We start from the raw sequence: 19323 nt of genomic DNA, 5'->3' as shown, positions 1-19323 counted from the left end.
TTGACCTGTGTGCTGCTCACTGCACCCAATTCACCCCACATTTTTGTAGTTGATTTTGAACCCTTTTTCAAATTTCTTGGCCACCCATCGCTGAACTTTAATCCCTCTATGCAAAGCTGCAATGGGACGGTTTAAGCCGTATGCTTAAAAAGGTAGCCAGAACGAGAAAAAGATGACCGATAGTAGTGTGAAGCCGGATGTTGGATGCTTCTAGCTGCAATATATCAGAGACAGGGATAATGTAGGGCTTGAATATCATAGTCAGCTAGACTGGTTGGCCCAGGTGAGTTGTTTTTAGTGTAGCCTGAAATGTGTGCTTTGTGGATTTCCTCTACGTATCTGTATCACTTTTCCTTTGTGTGTCCTTACCCGCTTTCTGCAATGACATTTTTCATCGTGTGTTACGTGTACTCGGAAGATCCACGTAGATGCTGGTAGTGGGCGTTACGATGAACAAAATGGCAGCGTTGGCTTCCTATTTTGAAGAATTCAGTGACTTCGCGAGTTTGATGCAATGTGCATGAACTGCCAATGCCTCCAATACCTTGTGCAATGACTCCTACGTGTGCGATAGGACTGTGCGCACAGTGCGAGTTAATTAAATAAATATTCGTATCTGAGACTACAGTTTGTTATTTTGAGTGCTGATCCATGCTCAGTATGGGTGACCAGAGATGTGAAAAATGTCCATCTTCTTATCGTGTTTGAATTTGGCGTTGGTCTGGGCGTACGAATATTATTTTACAGTATTCTTGAGCTTGGGGCCGTCTCAGACACCACCGTCAACAACCTTATTTTGGCACTGTGTACTGCAGATGCAAGTGTGCTCAGCGTGAGGCTCTCGCGCTTAAATTATGGTGAAGTTGGAGGGTGATTTCCAGTGCTCATAGTGCCCTCCACTTCCGGTAATTCACCGCCGCTCTTTGCACGGACGAAGTTGACGCGAAGCCCGACCTAGAGCTCCCTGTTCAAGAATAGCGGGTTTACAGCAGACACAGTCGTTCTGAGACATGCAGTCGAAAAGGGTGTGGGGTGCATCTGCGGCACGCTAGGAGCCGAAGTATTGGCGGCGTGTGCGTGGCCCTAATCGCAACGACTCGGACGCCGTCGAGCCAGCACCCCGTCGACCACCATCTTTCGCCGTGTCCGATTGTCGTATAGTTTTCCCTTTTCTTGTCCTATCTGGCTGGTTATCGTAGATTTTACAGATTTATTTGCCGAAATGGTTAAGATTAGTTTTGCGTTCACACTCTGCCGCGTTTTGTGTTTTCCTATGCTTTCTATCTTACTCTTGCTCCATTTAATTCTTACCTCAGTGTTTTCGCTGCAAATAAATTATGTTTGTATATTCTCTGCTCTCCTTGAATTTCTTCTAATTCACCAAACGCATCGGCACACGTGAGCTCTACACGGGCAGACCGGCCTGACAATTTCTATCTTTATTTCTTGAACGAATCACACGTGTACTTGCGCAGTGAAAATCTTGTATTTGTATAACTTGCTTACACATATATGTTACCTATTCTGTTTTTCATTTCTGTGCGCCCCACCCCTTATGTAATACCCTCTAATAAGGGCCGATACACAACGCCAGCATGTGCAACACCATCTGCCAAATAGATATTGCACCAGACCGTCTCTACTTCCGGCACGCCTGGCATGTCTGAGTATTGTATTTCACTTTTAAACTTTTAATAAGCAAGGCAACGCCCCCACCCCTTGATTCTCTGTCTTTTCTCAATATTGTGTAGCCCGGCGGTGCGATTTCTGGGTCCAAAATATTGCTGTACAACCATGTCTCGGTAACTACAACGATGTCGGGTTTGAAAGCCAGTAGGATTGCTTCGAGTTCTTGCGCTTTATTAATAATACTTCGCTCGTTCACATTGAGAACAGTTTCCAGGCTTGTTTTTGGTTTTTGCCTTAATTTCAACAATGTCATTGAGGTCAGTGTCCCATGCGAATACCGTAAAAACCCGCGTATAATACGAACCCGAATATAATACGAGGTGAAATTCTGGAGACGCGAAATGGAAAAAAAAAGTTTTTACCGCATATAATACGAGAGAGAAAAAACAAGACATTTATTGAAATCGGACCTCACACTTCAATCACTTTCATCTTCAGCAGCGCTTTCCTCGGAAATTTCTTTGTCGGACAAATCATCCCACAGGTACTCATCTTCTGTGCCATCGAGGGCGTTTGAGATGCCGCACTTCTTAAACGAACGGCGCACAAGCTCCTCTGGGATGCTTGCCCACGCGTCCACAATCCATTTGCACAGCGTGGCTGGCGATGCTCGCTTCAGCCGCCCGGCCGGCGTCACTGCAGGCTCACCTGACCGCATCCATTCCGCGTAGCATCGCTTGACTGCGTCCTTGAAGGGTTTGTTGACACAAACGTCGAGAGGCTGAAGTTGTGAGGTCATCCCACCCGGAATCACAACAAGTTCTGTGCGGCAGTCGCTTAGCAGCCTTTTCACCGAGTCGGCCAAATGGCAACGAAACGCGTCCAGCACGAGGATGGATGGAAAGGACAACAGTGCACCGGGCCGTTTGCACCACACTGACTTCACCCAGTCGAGGACAAGATCCTCGTTCATCCAACCTTTTTCGTGGCATCTCACGATGACATTCTTCGGCAGCTCCTCACCTTTCGGCATTGTCTTGCGCTTGAAGATGACATAGGGCGGGAGCTTGCGGCCGTCTGCCGTGCACGATAGCATGACTGTAACCCGCGTCTTCTCGTTTCCAGTAGACCGGATACAAACTTGTTTAGAGCCTTTCTCATGGACGGTGAGGGGCGATGGCATGTCCAGGTAAACCGGCGTCTGGTCAGCATTGCCTATTTGCCCCAGCTGAAAGTTTTTGGTCTTTCGCAAAGAAATCACGTGGCGCTGAAAAGCCACCAGCAGCTCTTCGAAGGATTCGGGCAGCTTTTGTGAAATCGAGGTTCGCCGGCGTAGCGAGAATCCAGCACGGCACATATAGCGATGTATCCAGTGCTTGCTTGCTTTGAAGGCGGAGCTCGGAATTCCCTTTTCCCTTGCAAGCTCCCTAGCTTTTGCTTGCATAAGCTCTACGCTCACAGCTAGATGCGATGCTCGCTGTTCTCGTACGAACTCCGTCAGAGCGAGTTCAATTTCCGGGAATGCGCCATTCTTTGGCCCGCGAAAGCTTCTTCGCATTCCCTTGCACGCGAAAAGGGCTTCTTTCTGTCGTAGCCATCCGCGGATGCTTCCCTCGGTGACGCCAAACTGCCTCCCGGCCGCACTGTTGCCGATGTTTTCAGCAACTAAAATCACCTTTCTCTTAAAAGCAGCCGAGTACTGTTTCCGAGACCCTGGCATCCTGCTCGTTCACTTAAAGAAAAAAGCGTGCACTTTTTCGCGAACCGTGGTTTGCACGAGAGCACATGCGCTGATGCTGTGCGCACTCGACGACTCAACAACAAAGAGACGACACCTCGACGTCGTGGCCACTGCGGGGTGCGGCCACGTTAGGGCAACGAAGCCAAGCCGTAGCCGCACATCGATAACAAAGCCAAGCCGTAGCCACGCGGCAACAACGAAACCAAAACTTCTCGCAAAACTTTGACATTTTGGTTGGGATCCGCAAATAATACGAGGCGGAAATTTGGAACGCTGAAAGTTGGAAAAAAAACTCGTATTATACGCGGGTTTTTACGGTAGCTTATCTTTAATTTTTACTTTGCCATATACTAGGGAGACCTTTTTTTTTTTCGCGGTGTTCTTTAGTTCGATCCCATAATTTTTTCCTGATATTCCTAACAGTAAGTGAGAAATCTTCACTGATTGAGTAGCCAGAGCCCTTTAGCTTGGCGCATTGCGTAAGAATGTTAATTTTGTCTTTGCAGTGAAGAAGTTTCAAGATTATCGGCCTATGTTTGGTGTCATTGTCTTTCCTTGGTCTTCCCAAGCGATGAATTCGTTCGAAATCTGCAGTTGAAACATCAAGAATGTCCTCAAATATAGTTTTCGTGACGGTATCGTGCAAGCTGTCGGTGGATTCGCTCTGCTCTTCCTCAACACCGTAAATGATTAGATTAGAGCGTAGGCTTCTGTTCTCCTTATTCCGTCGACCTTATTCGTTATGATAGCAAGGTTACGCTCTAACTCAGCGACTCTCTTGGTGCGTTCTGTCACTTGTTTTTTGAGCCCGCTTATTTTTTCAAGCTTCTTTTCTATTGCATTCAGTTTTTATTAGTTAGAACTTTTCCTTTCTTACTTTCCTGAATGTCATCCGCAATTAACTTTAGTTGTTCTGTGTATCATTGGGGCCCGGATTCGCCTCCATATCACCGCTCAGGATAAGCAAATACCTAGACAATACTCGCTGGCTGTAGTGCTTTGACACTAAAAAGACATCGGAGCGGAATGGATTCGACAAAAGAATTTCTTACGCTAAGCGCGTGCATATTCTCAAGCTATCGCCGCAGCCTATGGCCTCTTTTTTAATTAATGGCAGCCTATCGCCTCATGTGCAGACTGCGACAGACTCTCGTTCTTTGTATTGTGCGTCTTCGTCACCATCAATTTTGGTTCCTGTGCAATGACCACCTAACTCATTGCTATTAGTATTGCCTCAATTAAGGTTCCGGCCTGGTGCTGTCAAAACGCTCAATCACAAAAACAATGACGATGACAAATAATTAATTACTAATTACTACCAGTTGCTTATCAGAATGCGGCACTCAGGCCTTTTACTATTTTAGTCGCTAAAGTCCCTCGTAATTTTGTCCACCACAGCCTGAGCCAGTAAAGTATTTCGCCTTAACAACCATTGAAAAAAACACCCCACTGTGGGGAGGGTAAGCAAATGGCGTTGTGGCATGTGCACATCAGGCGAGCCTCACGTCACATGGCATGAGGTTTGAGTCACGATTGCGTGAGGCTTCTCCAGACACGTTCGACGGCCTGTCAGTCACTCTCCGTAGTTGGCGCGTGGGATGCTGTCTGAAACGTGCTGCGGAAACTGAGCACAGGCAACAGCCGCCTAAGATTCCCTATTCTCCCGGAACCCATCAATGAAAGAATAGTGAAGCGAGATGTTTAAGATGTATTGCTGAACGATCTGCTCATTAAGTCAGATCATTTCAGCAAAATCCAGCAGTGACAAACCACGTTGAGCGGCATTTCACTAACAGTGCGTTTGGTTGTGTTCGCTCTGTCTGCGACGAGTTGTGGTTCCAGAATGATGTGTCGGCCACTCCAGAGATATCTTTAGAACTTCTACCTCAAGAGTTTCTAGAAGAAATGTCGGACGTGCAAGGCGTCATTGCAGTCCAACAAGATACCTAACTACTCCCTGAGGCAGGACAAGAAACCATTGTGGGTTCAATTGTAAATGTGCCGATTAATGTGTCGAAAACTGCGAACATGCTTCCGAATACACTTGAAAAGGACAGAGCCATTCACGTTCACATAAAACGTACTCTGCACGTACTTTACAAGGTAATGAAGGTGATCAGTCACCGTGTTGCTTCGTACTTGACAATATTTCGTAATTCAGCTTTGACTGCTTCGTTCCCTCACGAAGTCTTGCAGAACAGGAGCTTTGTAGAGCGTGTTGTGCATCATGATATGACATACATGGAAGGCATTCCAAATACTGCTGCGTGGTGGCACAAGTGTAAACAGGAAGTATGCCATGATTCGTCAGCTGGGGAAACCGACTGCGTTTCTAACCTTGTCAGCGTCGGAAGTTAACTGGTCAAGCCTTCTCATTCTGCTCCAACGTCTTAAAGTGAACAAATACGAATTGCCATTGGCAGTCGATGAGTGGGCAAACATGCAGACAGCTTAATTGGTAAACGAGGATCCCATAACATGTGCTGTGTACTTTGATTATAAAGCCAAAAACATAACATGCCAATTCTGTCCAATGAATGCATTTATCCGTTTCGTGAGCACTATGTCTTGGAGTACTTCAAGCGGATAGAATTTCAGCACAGAGGAAGCGCTCACGCACACAATATGATGTGGTTGAATGATGCTGCAAATGAACCACTGGGAGAGAATATGCCGAAAACAGTAGCCTTGGCTGAACTTCTGGCCTCCGTCGATTTGAAGTACACTTCTAGTCACGGTGTCAGCTTCACGAGCACACTTACACGTGCTTTAATAATGGCAACACGAAGTGTCGTTTCAATGCACCATTCTGGCCCATGAAACTTTCTATGGTGATAATATTTTATAGCCTGCTGTAACGGAAGCCGAGGTAGAATAGCGCTGTGCGTTGCGTGTGAAGTACGATACGATGCACCAAGCACTGGAAATGACTGAGTATGAAGAATCATCATAACATCAAATCTGAGTATGAGTACATTGAAATGATACCGATAGGTGTTGTGCGATCCATGATAATACTGAAAAGAACGTGTAAGTAAACGAAGGTAAACTACTTCAACCCGTGGATAACTTCAGTACTTCAGTCTAACATGAACATTCAAGTTGTACTTGATGTTTATGCCTGTCAGCATACGTTGTTGAATACTTCAACAAAGCTAGTCGGGGAATGTCAAATCTACACAAAGAAATACAAAACATCATCAGTGAATCATCAGAAGCGGATGTGACATATAGTGAAGCTGTTCGCAAGATTAATTTGAAGATGCTAAATGCAGTCGAAATGTCCTCTTAATAGGCCGCTTCGTTTCTGCTGAAACTCGGAATATCTGAGAAGACGCCAGACGTCGTAACTGCCAATACTGCGTGGCCACACTAACAGATAAGGGTTAGGAAAACTATCGAAGAGATAAAACGGGAAGATCTGCCTTTGACTAGTACAAACGTTTGCAAAAAGTCTACTATAGAGCGTTACGAAGATCACTGGAACGAGCTAGAGGACAAGTGCTATGCGCAGTATCTTAGGCGCACAGATCACCGAATGACGCTCTCCAGCATGGACCTGCAATGCTTCGATATCGCGGATATCCTGAGAGCGGCATTGTCAGTCTCAAGCGAGAACATATGTCCTCCTTTTTCACCCTTTTCGCAAAGATATTGACATTCTGGACTGTAACAAATTCATGGAAATTTTTTATCAGAACTATGTATCTACAATGAATATGAAGAAACAGTATATGCGTGACATAAACGGTCGAGATTTGTATGATTTGTGTGGCAAACGGATGGCGGAAGAAGTATCTCGGTGTGCACAAGCAAATGCAGATGCTGCTAAACTACTCAGAGATTTACAGTCGGACAAAGAGAAGGATACGTTTGTGATGATGATCGACACAGCGGATGATTCAGACATCTTGCGCGATCTTGAAGTTCTCAAGCGACTACATTCTGTATCCCGGTGTCCAGCTGTGCAAGCACGAACAGACATTCTATTCAAGGATGTGTTTCTAGAAAAGATGCGTCTCACAAATCGAGGGCAATTTAAGATTATCAGAGAAGTCATCCATAGGCTTACTACACCCGATTAAGAATCCTTGCAAATGTTCTTTACTGGAGCAGCAGGGTGTGGAAAGACATTTGTGTTGCGTCTCATAATGGATCTTTACAACAGGTACTGCAATGCTAGAGATTCTTCGCGCGATCTGACGCTTATATAGCGTGTGCAACAACTGGTAAAGCAGCAGTCTTTGTTGGGAGCGTTACTGTACATTCTGCATTCAAGTTGACAATGTCAAACAAGTTACACGAACAGGGTCTTTCAAGTAGTGAACTCAGTACGTACCGACATGCATTTAAAAATGTCCGATATGTAATCGTTGATGAAGTCAGCATGATGTCAGCCGATCTACTCGCGATGAGCGACCAACGTCCTAGAACCATTTCCAGGCGTCTGAATGATTCATTTGGAGGATAAGGCGTAATACTCTGTAGAAACTTGAGACAACTTCCGCCAGTTAGAACATCGGAGGTTTACAAACATTCCAAATTAATGAATCCATTCTTCAACATCCGAAGGCCGCCTTATCATACTCTCTCGTACTACTAACAGAGGTTGTGCGTCAACTAATAGCACCGACACCAGCTCTGAGACTACAACAGCGTCAGTGCATAAGAAAGAGCTGCGAGCGCTTTCTAAATTGCTCCGGATCGAAGTCGAGAGCCGTGATAGGCCGAGCGGGGATCAGACTGACGACGCCACTGGTAAGCCCAAGTCTCGCTACCTAACGCATGAGAGAATGAAGAGCCCGCCAGAATCGGCTAAGCCTCAACTGCCGTCAGCGGTGGCCTTATATAGCGCAGTAAAAAATTTGGAATGTTTTATCTGCAAGGAAAAACAGCATGCAACTGAAAACTGCTCAGCGGAGACCGACCGAGCAGAGAAGAAACGGTTATTAAGCGAAGACGGCCGATTTTTTCGATGCGCGAGGCCGAGAATGTGCACTGCCAGAATGTGCAAAATCAAGCTATCGTGCAGCAGGTGTCGCGGCAGGCATGTTACCACAATGTGCAACCAGAGCTTCATTCTTTATCGACAAGACGTCCGATCATATAAAAAGCCACGCGAGATCCATAATGATGCTCCGGTAAACCTATAAGCAACGCAGAGTGGCTTGAAACCAACAGCTCGGCATTAAAATAGTAACTGCATCGGCTGAGCATCGAAAGAAACGAAAACTCTCGCGCATCATCTTCGACACCGATAGCCAGCATTCCTTTATTACTGAGCAGCTATCGAAGGAGCTCAACTGCAGGCTGATCGGTACTGAGATAATGAACGTAGGTGTGTTCAAAGGCGTCTGGCAAGGACGCGCCTTTCGAAGAATTAAGCTAACTCTATAGTAAAAAATAAGTAAAAAAAAAATAAATGTTTTTTTTTTTTTTACTTATTCGTGGATGTTCTGAATAGATCTTGCAATCATTACATCCCATCCTGCTCCAAACAAGTTGTCGAGCGGCTGACTGCCACCTGTTACCTTCCCTTGCCAAAACTTAATTTTGTGGCAGAGGACTTGAAAGTACCGTTACAGAGGCAATAAGGATCGTTAAAAAAAACTAAATAAAATGCATTCCAGTCGGGATGAGGCAGGGCGTGGAAATCAACGAAAAAGAAAATTAGGCATCCTACGATTCTGACATATGACAGAGGGGAAGACATGCAGGTGTATTAGAAATTGTAGATCGCTTGTGTCGTGCAGTAAGGGAGTTTCCATTCTCATAGCTGTGTCGCTGAATCAGAGACCGCGTGTCATCTGTCATCCTTTCCTTTATCGTAAAGAAAAGTGTCAACCGCCTCACCAGAAAACAGCTAAAGCTCTTCAAAAGCTGTCTGCGTAATATAAGTGCCTGCGGCATTTTCAGGACCCGGTAATCGCGTTCTTGAATTTTCAGGCTTGTCCCTTTATTTTTTGCACTTTTTTTTTCTTTTTAGACTCCAGCTTTATTCATTCCTATTCTTCTCCCACACTCGTTCCATCCTTCTCGGCCGGTCAATTCCCCGCAGCTTTTTTTTTCCTTTTTGTTCTCAGCCACCTAAGCTTGAGGCGTTCGAGCTTGCCTTTGTGTAGCTGTACCACACTTGGGAGGATCGACGTTCGCCACAAATGGTTTTTGTATTTTTCTACATTTTACCGTCTGGCTGAAACTGCCACCATTTCGCTGCGCAGGCCGCCTTTTTCAAGTGCGCGCCCTGCCCAGGCAGGCGCGCGTCTCCCTATCAAACTGTACCGGCGCTCACTCGTGGCGCTGCCTGTTCGTTGAGTGCTGCCCCCTGGGTTTCTGCACGATGCCTATAATAAAGCATCTATGTCATTCTCCAAATACTGCTCAACAACAGAGCGCGCAAATGTTGTGCAAATAAAAAGTAATCAGAAATGAGTTTCTATTTTCTTTCTTTCTTGATGATATAAGGAAGTCTGTCTGCGTATCCTAAAACCAATCCTTGGGACTGCCCCGGAGTCAAAAGAGGAACATGCAAACACTCACTCTCTCTGCTCCCAGGGATGCTAGGTGTATTTTCCGCTGCTGCTGCCCAGGCTGGACACCTGCTTTCGCACTCAGACCAACACTTTACTGGGTCCTAAGAAAGGAGAAAAGCCATCCTATTTTTCATTCCCTGTTCAAGGCACAGAACCCATCACGTTGATCAAAACAAACACCCTTAAAATGATAACAACCAGTGTCTACAAATATTCAATCTTTCAAACAGGAATCAAATACAGTAAATAATTTACGACCCTACAGTGGTTGACAAAGGGTCAGTATCCCCACTTCCCTTGGCTGTGACCTTCGTTCCAACATTCAAAGCCCAGTTTAACAACTGGTTGATCACACTGCTCATTACGGCCTCGACCACTGTCGTGGTTCGAGGTGTGCGTCACCCACAGGCAGGCATGCTTGCTCCATGCTCTCAGTCACCCACAAAGGGACGCGGCTTCCCAAGCGGGACCACTTCCCACGAATGGGGCAGTGGCGAAACTCTCATGATGAGCTCGTCGCTTGAGAATGAAGCACGCGGCCGCAAGTGGGCCGGCAACTTCCACGGTAAAAGGAATTACGCGTGTCGTAGTGATGAGGGAGAGGGGAGGACGATAGCAAGAAAACGCAGAAAGGAGGATCCCCGGTTTGAAGAGCCGGGCAGTTGAGCAGGAGACGCAGCAAAGGAGACACAAGAGAAGCGAGGTCATTTGCACAGGTAATGAGCGACATCAATATCCCCTGCGACAGATCATCCGACAGGACCACTTATTCCTACTCTGCAATCTGCTGCCTCTTTAGCGTTTCAGTAATGCCCGATGTGCACTTGGCACGATGCACCTTCCAAACAAGGAGGGGGGTGGGGGAAGAGTAGTGTCACCCGTGCAAACGAGAGAGCTATTTACATGAGCAGATTAGCGACAAAAATAAACAAGAGGAAGATCGCACGCGGAGTACGCATGGTGTTGGGAATAAGCAATCCGGTAGGTATGACAAAGACTGATGCTAAAGTTATTTCGCAAGTTTTCACTATGATTGTAAGCGTGGGGATGCTACTTGAAATAAAGCACGCTTTCTCGACAATCTTGCAGGGCACGTTTTAGACAGAAATCCATGGCACACAAAACGCGACGAAAATGGGAGCTTTGCCAAATATTACCCTGTGCTTGTACGGAAATGTGAACAAAATGCACGGCTACCTGCAAAAATGACTTGTCCGCTGATTACAGGCTATAATCGGTTTTGTCAGGTCCCCTCACCTTGGGCAAACTGTTGTGTTTTTGACACTCTTGCAGGCCATGTCATGGGTACAAGCCCCAGTTTGGTGCACACGACATTGTGCATATACAATCACTGTTAAGAAACGATTGCTATGTAGATTACTTTTCGCTTGCAGTTGCTTGAAATTTAATGGCTGGCGCTATTATCTATCACTCAAGTTACATCATAGTAAGATTAATGAGAAGTCATTATATTTGGATAGTGCTCACGTAACTTAGCACGCAGAGCATGAGCTATAGGCACCATGCAGGAGTAACTCGCGGCGCGACGCGCATGCCCCTCTCGGTGGGATGAACAGTTTGGTAGGGATGCGTGTGCCCGGCCGTGCAGCGGAGACGCGGTGGATCAGCTGTCCGTGGGGCGCATTCGCCGTTCGTTCGTTGATTCGAGGAATTCTATGGTCACACATGAATTGCTTGGTTGCAGTCCCCGAGTTTCTGCTATTGCACACATTTTCACTGGCCTGATAAAATATTTTTCACGTCATCGAATAAGCTGTACGAAGCAAAGCGACGCTAAGTTTAGATCGCTGCCATCCAACGAGCAGTGAGCTGGCCCGGGTATTGCCGCGTCCAGATTTATCGCGAAGCATTTTTCCCGAAAGAGGATAAAATACCTTCACCTGCATTAGCATCGTTTCTCAATCCGCAGAAACAAAATATTAAAAGAAAATGGCCAATTCATAGGCATCTGCGTTACAGGGATGGCCGTGCGCGCCCAGTGGGCCCCGCTCGTGGATGCAGTTATTCATTGCATAATTTTTATTGCAGCTGTCCTGTGGTCTATATTTCCCAGTCTACGACAGTTTTTTCGTAAGCACCAGTACAATGCAGAGAGTATCAACGGGAATGGAGCATTTTAATTACGCATTTACTATGTCTTGCGCTTAGTCTTGCGAATTTAGCTTCGCAACTTTGTTTTTTTTTTTCTTGCTTGCTTGCTTGTTTGCTCACTTGCATTATTTTTTTCCTTCCTCTAAGCTCCTTCCAATTTTTCATTCCATATCTTTTCCTTCCACGCTTATGCCGCTACTTTCCTTCTCCTCTTGGGCGGTTTCCTTTGTCCGTCCCCAAGCCTGACGTTTTTTGTTGTTTTTCTCGCCGTCCTTCGCTGTCCACTTCGCCCTCCTCTGTAGACGTGATTATAAAGCCCAGTGTCTGCCTTTCCATACCCTTTATTCATTTAGTTGTGTTAATGACATTTCGATGTCTACTGAGCTGTTGAACCTCGAATGATAAGCTGTTTCTCATGCCATACTGCTAAATCGAGACTATAGTAAAAAATAAGTAACAAAAAAAAAATGTTATTTTTTTTTTTACTTATTCGTGGAAGTTCTGAATAGGTCTTTCATTCATTACATGCCATCCTGCTCCAAACAAGTTGTCGAGCGGCTGTCTGCCACCTGTTACCTTCCCCTACCAAAACTTAATTTTGTGGCAGAGGACTTGAAAGTACCGTTACAGAGGCAATAAGGATCGTTAAAAAAAAACTAAATAAAATGCATTCAAGTCGGGATGAGGCAGGGCGTGGAAATCAACGAAAAAGAAAATTAGGCATCCTACGATTCTGACATGTGACAGAGGGGAAGACATGCAGGTGTATTAGAAATTGTAGATCGCTTGTGCCGTGCAGTAAGGGAGTTTCCATTCTCATAGCTGTGTCGCTGAATCAGAGACCGCGTGTCATCTGTCATCCTTTCCTTTATCGTAAAGAAAAGTGTCAACCGCCTCACCAGAAAACAGCTAAAGCTCTTCAAAAGCTGTCTGCGTAATATAAGTGCCTGCAGCATTTTCAGGACCCGGTAATCGCGTTCTTGAATTTTCAGGCTTGTCCCTTTTTTTTTTTTGCACCTTGTTTTCCTTTTTAGACTCCAGCTTTATTCATTCCTATTCTTCTCCCACACTGGTTCCATCCTTCTCGGCCGATCAATTCCCCGCAGCTTTTTTTTTTTTTTTTGTTTTGTTTTGTTTTGTTCTCAGCCACCTAAGCTTGAGGCGTTCGAGCTTGCCTTTGTGAAGCTGTACCACACTTGGGAGGAGTGACGTTCGCCACAAATGTATTTTGTATTTTTCTACATTTTACCATGTTTTTTATGCCCCCCACCCCCCCCCCCCTCCTTTCGTTTTAGCTCGACCTTTTCCAACTGCGCCCGTTTCTCATGTCGTCTTCCGTTCGCGGGTTTCCAGCCTAGAAATAAATGGCCAGCGTGTGGCCAGGGCTCGTCCCTCTCTCTCCTTGTGTTGTGTGGCTCTCGCACTGTTTGTGCTTCGCTACGTTGCTCGAGCTGGCTGAAACTGCCACCATTTCGCTGCGCAGGCCGCCTTTTTCAAGTGCGCGCCCTGCCCAGGCAGGCGCGCGTCTCCCTATCAAACTGTACCGGCGCTCACTCGTGGCGCTGCCTGTTCGTTGAGTGCTGCCCCCTGGGTTTCTGCACGATGCCTATAATAAAGCATGTGGGATTCGGGCTTGCTGCGCCTGCCCTTTGCACGGCCGCCGCCCGCTTCCCAGTTGTTCTCCCCGTTCCCTTTCTCCCGCCTGAGGCGGCGGAGAGGGGCTCGAGCGACTTGTCACTGTCGTTCGGGCCACAGCTCCGCCCTGGCGTCCCAGTGACTGTTCTCATTGGCGCCTTTTGGCGGGAACACGGCACCGCTTCGACAGCCGCGCTCGCGCGACTGTCCGAGCGGAGCCCAGAGAGAGACTCCTCCGAGACATCGCAAGGTGCGTACGCTACTGTTCTTGTCTGCCGGCCTTTGTCCGCGCAGACCAGTGTGTACTCGAGTTCGTCTGCTCCGGGTCTAACCTGAGAGCGAAGCTCGAGCCTGTCGATCGTGATCCAACAATCCGCGACAGGCGTACCTTGCGGTGGTTGCCCACACTCTCTCAAAAGAACCCTTTGGTTACTGCGAGAGAGAGATCACAGCACGCCCTTGCGTGCTTGCGGCGCGCACTCCGTGTCACTTCGTGCGCGCAGGGGAGCCTAGCTCCTCGCGCGCTCCCTTGACACGGTGACTGCGTATGTGCGTGTATGTGCGTTTGTAAATATGTGTGTGCGTATGTGCGTTTGTAAATATGTGTATGTGAGTGCGTATGTGCGTTTGTAAATATGTGTATGTGAGTGCGTATGTGCGTTTGTAAATATGTGTATGTGTGTGCCGCTGGAGGATGGCGTTTCAATAAACGTCTCCTTTGTGAACTTGGAGGTTTGTGTCCTTGCAGCGAAGTGCTCTCCTCCCGGTGGAGGTTGAGTGCGCGCTGCAGTGTTTCAGTGCGCGCGCGGTGACGGCTGATCGGGGCTTCGGCTCGCGCGACGCTCGAACCCGCGGTGGTTCGTGGCCTATGTCCACGTAGAAACCACAACTGGCGCCCAACGTGAATTGTCCTTGGCTCCATGAGTCGTTGGACAGCACATCGGCCGAGCCGGTCGCCTTGACGATCAAGCTCATGCGCCATGCCTGCCGCCCCCTGCGCGGCACTCGGCAAAGGCACTGAAACACGCTACATGGTTCTTCGGACCACCCTGCGGTGCGACCGTTGACCATATGCCTCCGCTGTTTCAGCTTTACGCCGTTGCGGAAGCAATGTGCGCGACGCCGCCGCTGCCGGCATCTCCGCACAACAGCACCCGTACCCCGCTTGCAGTCATTTCTGTTCGGGGAACGGCGAGGCGTCGGCCGGGCTCCCACTGGAAACCGGACCGAAAGCGCGCTCAGTTGGCTGATGCGGCTCCTTGAACTTGCGAGCCGGCTGGCGCGCCATTCTCTCTTGGTACAGCATTTCGACTTTTCGGTGCAGTATCTACAGGGGGGAACGAACGTGGTAGCTGACGCGCTATCCCGTGCCCCACTCGCCCGCGGCGGCGTCTTTACGGACGGCAGGCGAAGGGGGCGAAACAGCGGACGAGCCGCAGATCGGCACGGAGGGGACGCCCGCAGACGGGTTCCCCATTCCGCTATCCGGGTAAGCAGCGCTTCGCAAAGCAGGCGAGGGTGAAAGCTCTTTGTGAGCACATCCGAGACGCCGATGCCAGCGGAAGTTTTGCTGCGAACCTGCGGGGGGACGAAACCAGGCTCTCCTTTGGGATGACTGGGATCGTTTTCAGCCATGAAGAGCTACGACGGTCCAGCAGAATGACCCGTTTTGTCGCGATGTCAGCGACGGTCTCTGGGAGACGAAGCGCCGTTACGCTGCTTGTATTGCAGCGGGCGCAGCGCCGTTACGCTACTTGTATTGAGCGGGCGCAGGGGGGGCACGAGCCAGCGTGTGTCGCGGCGTGCCCCGGGGATTCATAATTGCTGGGCCATGACGGGCTCGCGCTGAAATACATAGCCACGGATGATGAGTCCTTGAACCATTTGAAGTGGCTATTCCCCAATGTCTGAGCGGCGCTCTGTTGCGTTCTCTCACGACAAACAATTGGCTGGTCATCTGAGTGGCTCCAAGGTTTTAAGAAACTGAGTCAATCGGTGACTGCAGCCGGCATGAAGCGCGACATTTTCCGCTGTTGCCGTTCCTGCCATGTCTATCAAATGGAGAAGTCAAGGGGTGGCAAGCCACCGGGCATGACGAAACCAACTGACAGTGTGCGTCCGTGGCAGATGGCCACCTGCGATTTCATGGGGCATTTCCCCAGTAACAAGCAGGGGCTCATTGCTGGAGAATCCCCCTATGGGGAAAGCCAGCCGTGCCTACATTGCAGACCTGAAGGCCCATGCGTAATGGTCTGACGAGCTTGCGCTGGTGCCTATTGTCACCACAGGCAAGCGCCAAGGCACACCCGATGCGGTGGAACGCAGCCGTGCCCCGCACCGGTACAAGGTGAGGCGACGTTCACCTGTGTGATTGATGCCGGACGGCGGGCCTTTTCCACAACCGAAGGCATACCGCTTCACCGAGCGAGCTTGCTCGTACAACCCTACCCGGAAGCAAGGTTGGTCTCCCCCTTTTCTGGCTCGCTCAGTTCCAGCCTGTGTGCTTTATTATTATTTTTTTTTGTGTGTGCCTCTGTTCCCATTTTTCGCTTTCTTCTGTTTCCATTCTTGCTTCTTATCTTGTAAATATTGTACAGTGAGTGCCTTATTTTGTACAGCGTGTCTTCACTCATCTTTCTTCTTGAAATTGCGAGGGCTGTTCATTAGGCAGCCCCGACGCGCGGTTTTTCTGTGTGTGTGGAAATGAAGTTGGGGCCGTTTGGGGACGGGGAGCATGACGATGCCCCTTTCACCCAAGGCCGCCGTGGTTACGAAGGTGCTCGGGACAGGTTCGCCGCGGAAGGTCGGCATCACCCTTTGGTGTGTGAGTGGCTGTGCGTGTGCGTGCCTGGGCGTGGAGGCGACGACGTCGCGCCATGTGTGTTTGCCGGCGTGTGCGGAGCGCGGTGGAAAGGAAGCCCCGCGCGGTCTTCCCATGTGCGCCTTGGATCGCCACGGAGTCACGGACTTTCAACGCCTGGGGCCCCTTCGGCGTGTTCGCTGCTCCTGCCCCTAACCTGCACCACCACTGACGGAGATCGTTTGCAGCCAAGGATGAACTTTGGCCATCCAGAAGTCAACGCGCGGTGAGTCATCGCAGATTCCCTGGCTGCACCGACGAACTTTGGAACTTCTGTACATAGTTGTGTTTGTACATAAAACTTCTGTACATAGTTGTGTTCTGTACATGATTGTGTTCTGTACATAGTCGTTGTTACTTAGCCTCCGGAACTTTGTACATTATTCTTCATGTCATCTTGTTCATTTTTTTTGTGCGCCTTGCTAATGTTTGTCTTTCTTGAGTGTCTGTCTTTTCGAGATCTTTCTTGCTGGAACTGAAGTGTAGTTGACTTGTTGCGTGAGGATAGCATTCTTTTCCTCATGCTGGGGACCTGCCGCGTGCTTTCACTGATGGGTAGGAGGGCAATTAAGGAGAGGAGGATGTGGGATTCGGGCTTGCTGCGCCTGCCCTTTGCACGGCCACCGCCCGCTTCCCAGTTGTTCTCCCCGTTCCCTTTCTCCCGCCTGAGGCGGCGGAGAGGGGCTCGAGCGACTTGTCACTGTCGTTCGGGCCACAGCTCCGCCCTGGCGTCCCAGTGACTGTTCTCATTGGCGCCTTTTGGCGGGAACACGGCACCGCTTCGACAGCCGCGCTCGCGCGACTGTCCGAGCGGAGCCCAGAGAGAGACTCCTCCGAGACATCGCAAGGTGCGTACGCTACTGTTCTTGTCTGCCGGCCTTTGTCCGCGCAGACCAGTGTGTACTCGAGTTCGTCTGCTCCGGGTCTAACCTGAGAGCGAAGCTCGAGCCTGTCGATCGTGATCCAACAATCCGCGACAAGCGTACCTTGCGGTGGTTGCCCACACTCTCTCAAAGGAGCCCTTTGGTTACTGCGAGAGAGAGATCACAGCACGCCCTTGCGTGCTTGCGGCGCGCACTCCGTGTCACTTCGTGCGCGCAGGGGAGCCTAGCTCCTCGCGCGCTCCCTTGACACGGTGACTGCGTATGTGCGTGTATGTGCGTTTGTAAATATGTGTGTGCGTATGTGCGTTTGTAAATATGTGTATGTGAGTGCGTATGTGCGTTTGTAAATATGTGTATGTGAGTGTGTATGTGCGTTTGTAAATATGTGTATGTGTGTGCGTGTGTATGTGTGTGTGCCGCTGGAGGATGGCGTTTCAATAAACGTCTCCTTTGTGAACTTGGAGGTTTGTGTCCTTGCAGCGAAGTGCTCTCCTCCCGGTGGAGGTTGAGTGCGCGCTGCAGTGTTTCAGTGCGCGCGCGGTGACGGCTGATCGGGGCTTCGGCTCGCGCGACGCTCGAACCCGCGGTGGTTCGTGGCCTATGTCCACGTAGAAACCACAAGCATCTATGTCATTCTCCAAATACTGCTCAACAACAGAGCGCGCAAATGTTGTGCAAATAAAAAGTAATCAGAAATGAGTTTCTATTTTCTTTCTTTCTTGATGATATAAGGAAGTCTGTCTGCGTATCCTAAAACCAATCCTTGGGACTGCCCCGGAGTCAAAAGAGGAACATGCAAACACTCACTCTCTGCTCCCAGGGATGCTAGGTGTATTTTCCGCTGCTGCTGCCCAGGCTGGACACCTGCTTTCGCACTCAGACCAACACTTTACTGGGTCCTAAGAAAGGAGAAAAGCCATCCTATTTTTCATTCCCTGTTCAAGGCACAGAACCCATCACGTTGATCAAAACAAACACCCTTATAATGATAACAACCAGTGTCTACAAATATTCAATCTTTCAAACAGGAATCAAATACAGTAAATAATTTACGACCCTACAGTGGTTGACAAAGGGTCAGTATCCCCACTTCCCTTGGCTGTGACCTTCGTTCCAACATTCAAAGCCCAGTTTAACAACCGGTTGATCACACTGCTCATTACGGCCTCGACCACTGTCCTGGTTCGAGGTGCGCGTCACCCACAGGCAGGCATGCCCGCTCCATGCTCTCCGTCACCCACAAAGGGACGCGGCTTCCCAAGTGGGACCACTTCCCACGAATGGGGCAGTGGCAAACTCTCTTGATGAGCTCGTCGCTTGAGAAAGAAGCGCGGGGCCGCAGGTGGGCCGGCGACTTCACCGGTAAAAGGAATTACGTCTGTCGTGGTGATGAGGGAGAGCGGAGGACGATGGCAAGTAAAAGCGGAAAGGAGGATCCCCGGTTTGAAGAGCCGGGCAGTCGAGCAGGAGACGCAGCAAAGGAGACACAAGAGAAGCGAGGTCATTTGCGCAGGTAATGAGCGACATCAATATCCCCTGCTACAGATCATCCGACAGGACCAGTTATTCCTACCCTGCACTCTGCTGCCGCTTTAACGTTTCAGTAATGCCCGATGCGCACTTGGCACGATGCACCTTCCAACCAAGGAGGGGGTTGGGGGAAGAGCAGTGTCACCCGTGCAAACGAGAGAGCTATTTACATGGGCGGATCAGCGACAAAAGTAAACAAGAGGAAGATCGCACGCGGAGTAGGCATGATTTTGGGAATGAGCAATCCGGTAGGTATGACAAAGCCTGATGCTAAAGTTATTTCGCAAGTTTTAACTATGATTGTAAGCGTGGGGATGCTACTTGAATTAAAGCACGCTTTCTCGACAATCTTGCAGGGCACGTTTTAGACAGAAATCCATGGCGCACATAACGCGACGA

The 19323-nt window shown here is 48.9% G+C and overlaps 1 long non-coding RNA gene across 2 annotated transcripts in view; it reads right to left on the bottom strand.

The window, feature by feature from the left end:
• Positions 1 to 19323, bottom strand: part of LOC146206270 (uncharacterized) — a 186009-nt gene that overhangs the window by 147397 nt on the left and 19289 nt on the right. For both annotated transcript variants that reach the window (XR_014704418.1, XR_014704420.1), the window contains 2 exons: positions 18202 to 18293; positions 9911 to 10004 (listed from right to left, as the gene is read on the bottom strand). This is a non-coding gene — a long non-coding RNA (uncharacterized LOC146206270). The remainder of the gene's footprint in view (positions 1 to 9910; positions 10005 to 18201; positions 18294 to 19323) is intronic.

This window comes from Amblyomma maculatum, chromosome 1, assembly GCF_055883805.1.
Source record: "Amblyomma maculatum isolate TAMU_Amacu chromosome 1, ASM5588380v1, whole genome shotgun sequence".
NCBI lineage: Eukaryota > Metazoa > Arthropoda > Arachnida > Ixodida > Ixodidae > Amblyomma > Amblyomma maculatum.
The sequence above is the reverse complement of the archived record's forward strand: the minus strand, read 5'-3'. Positions and strand labels throughout refer to the sequence as shown.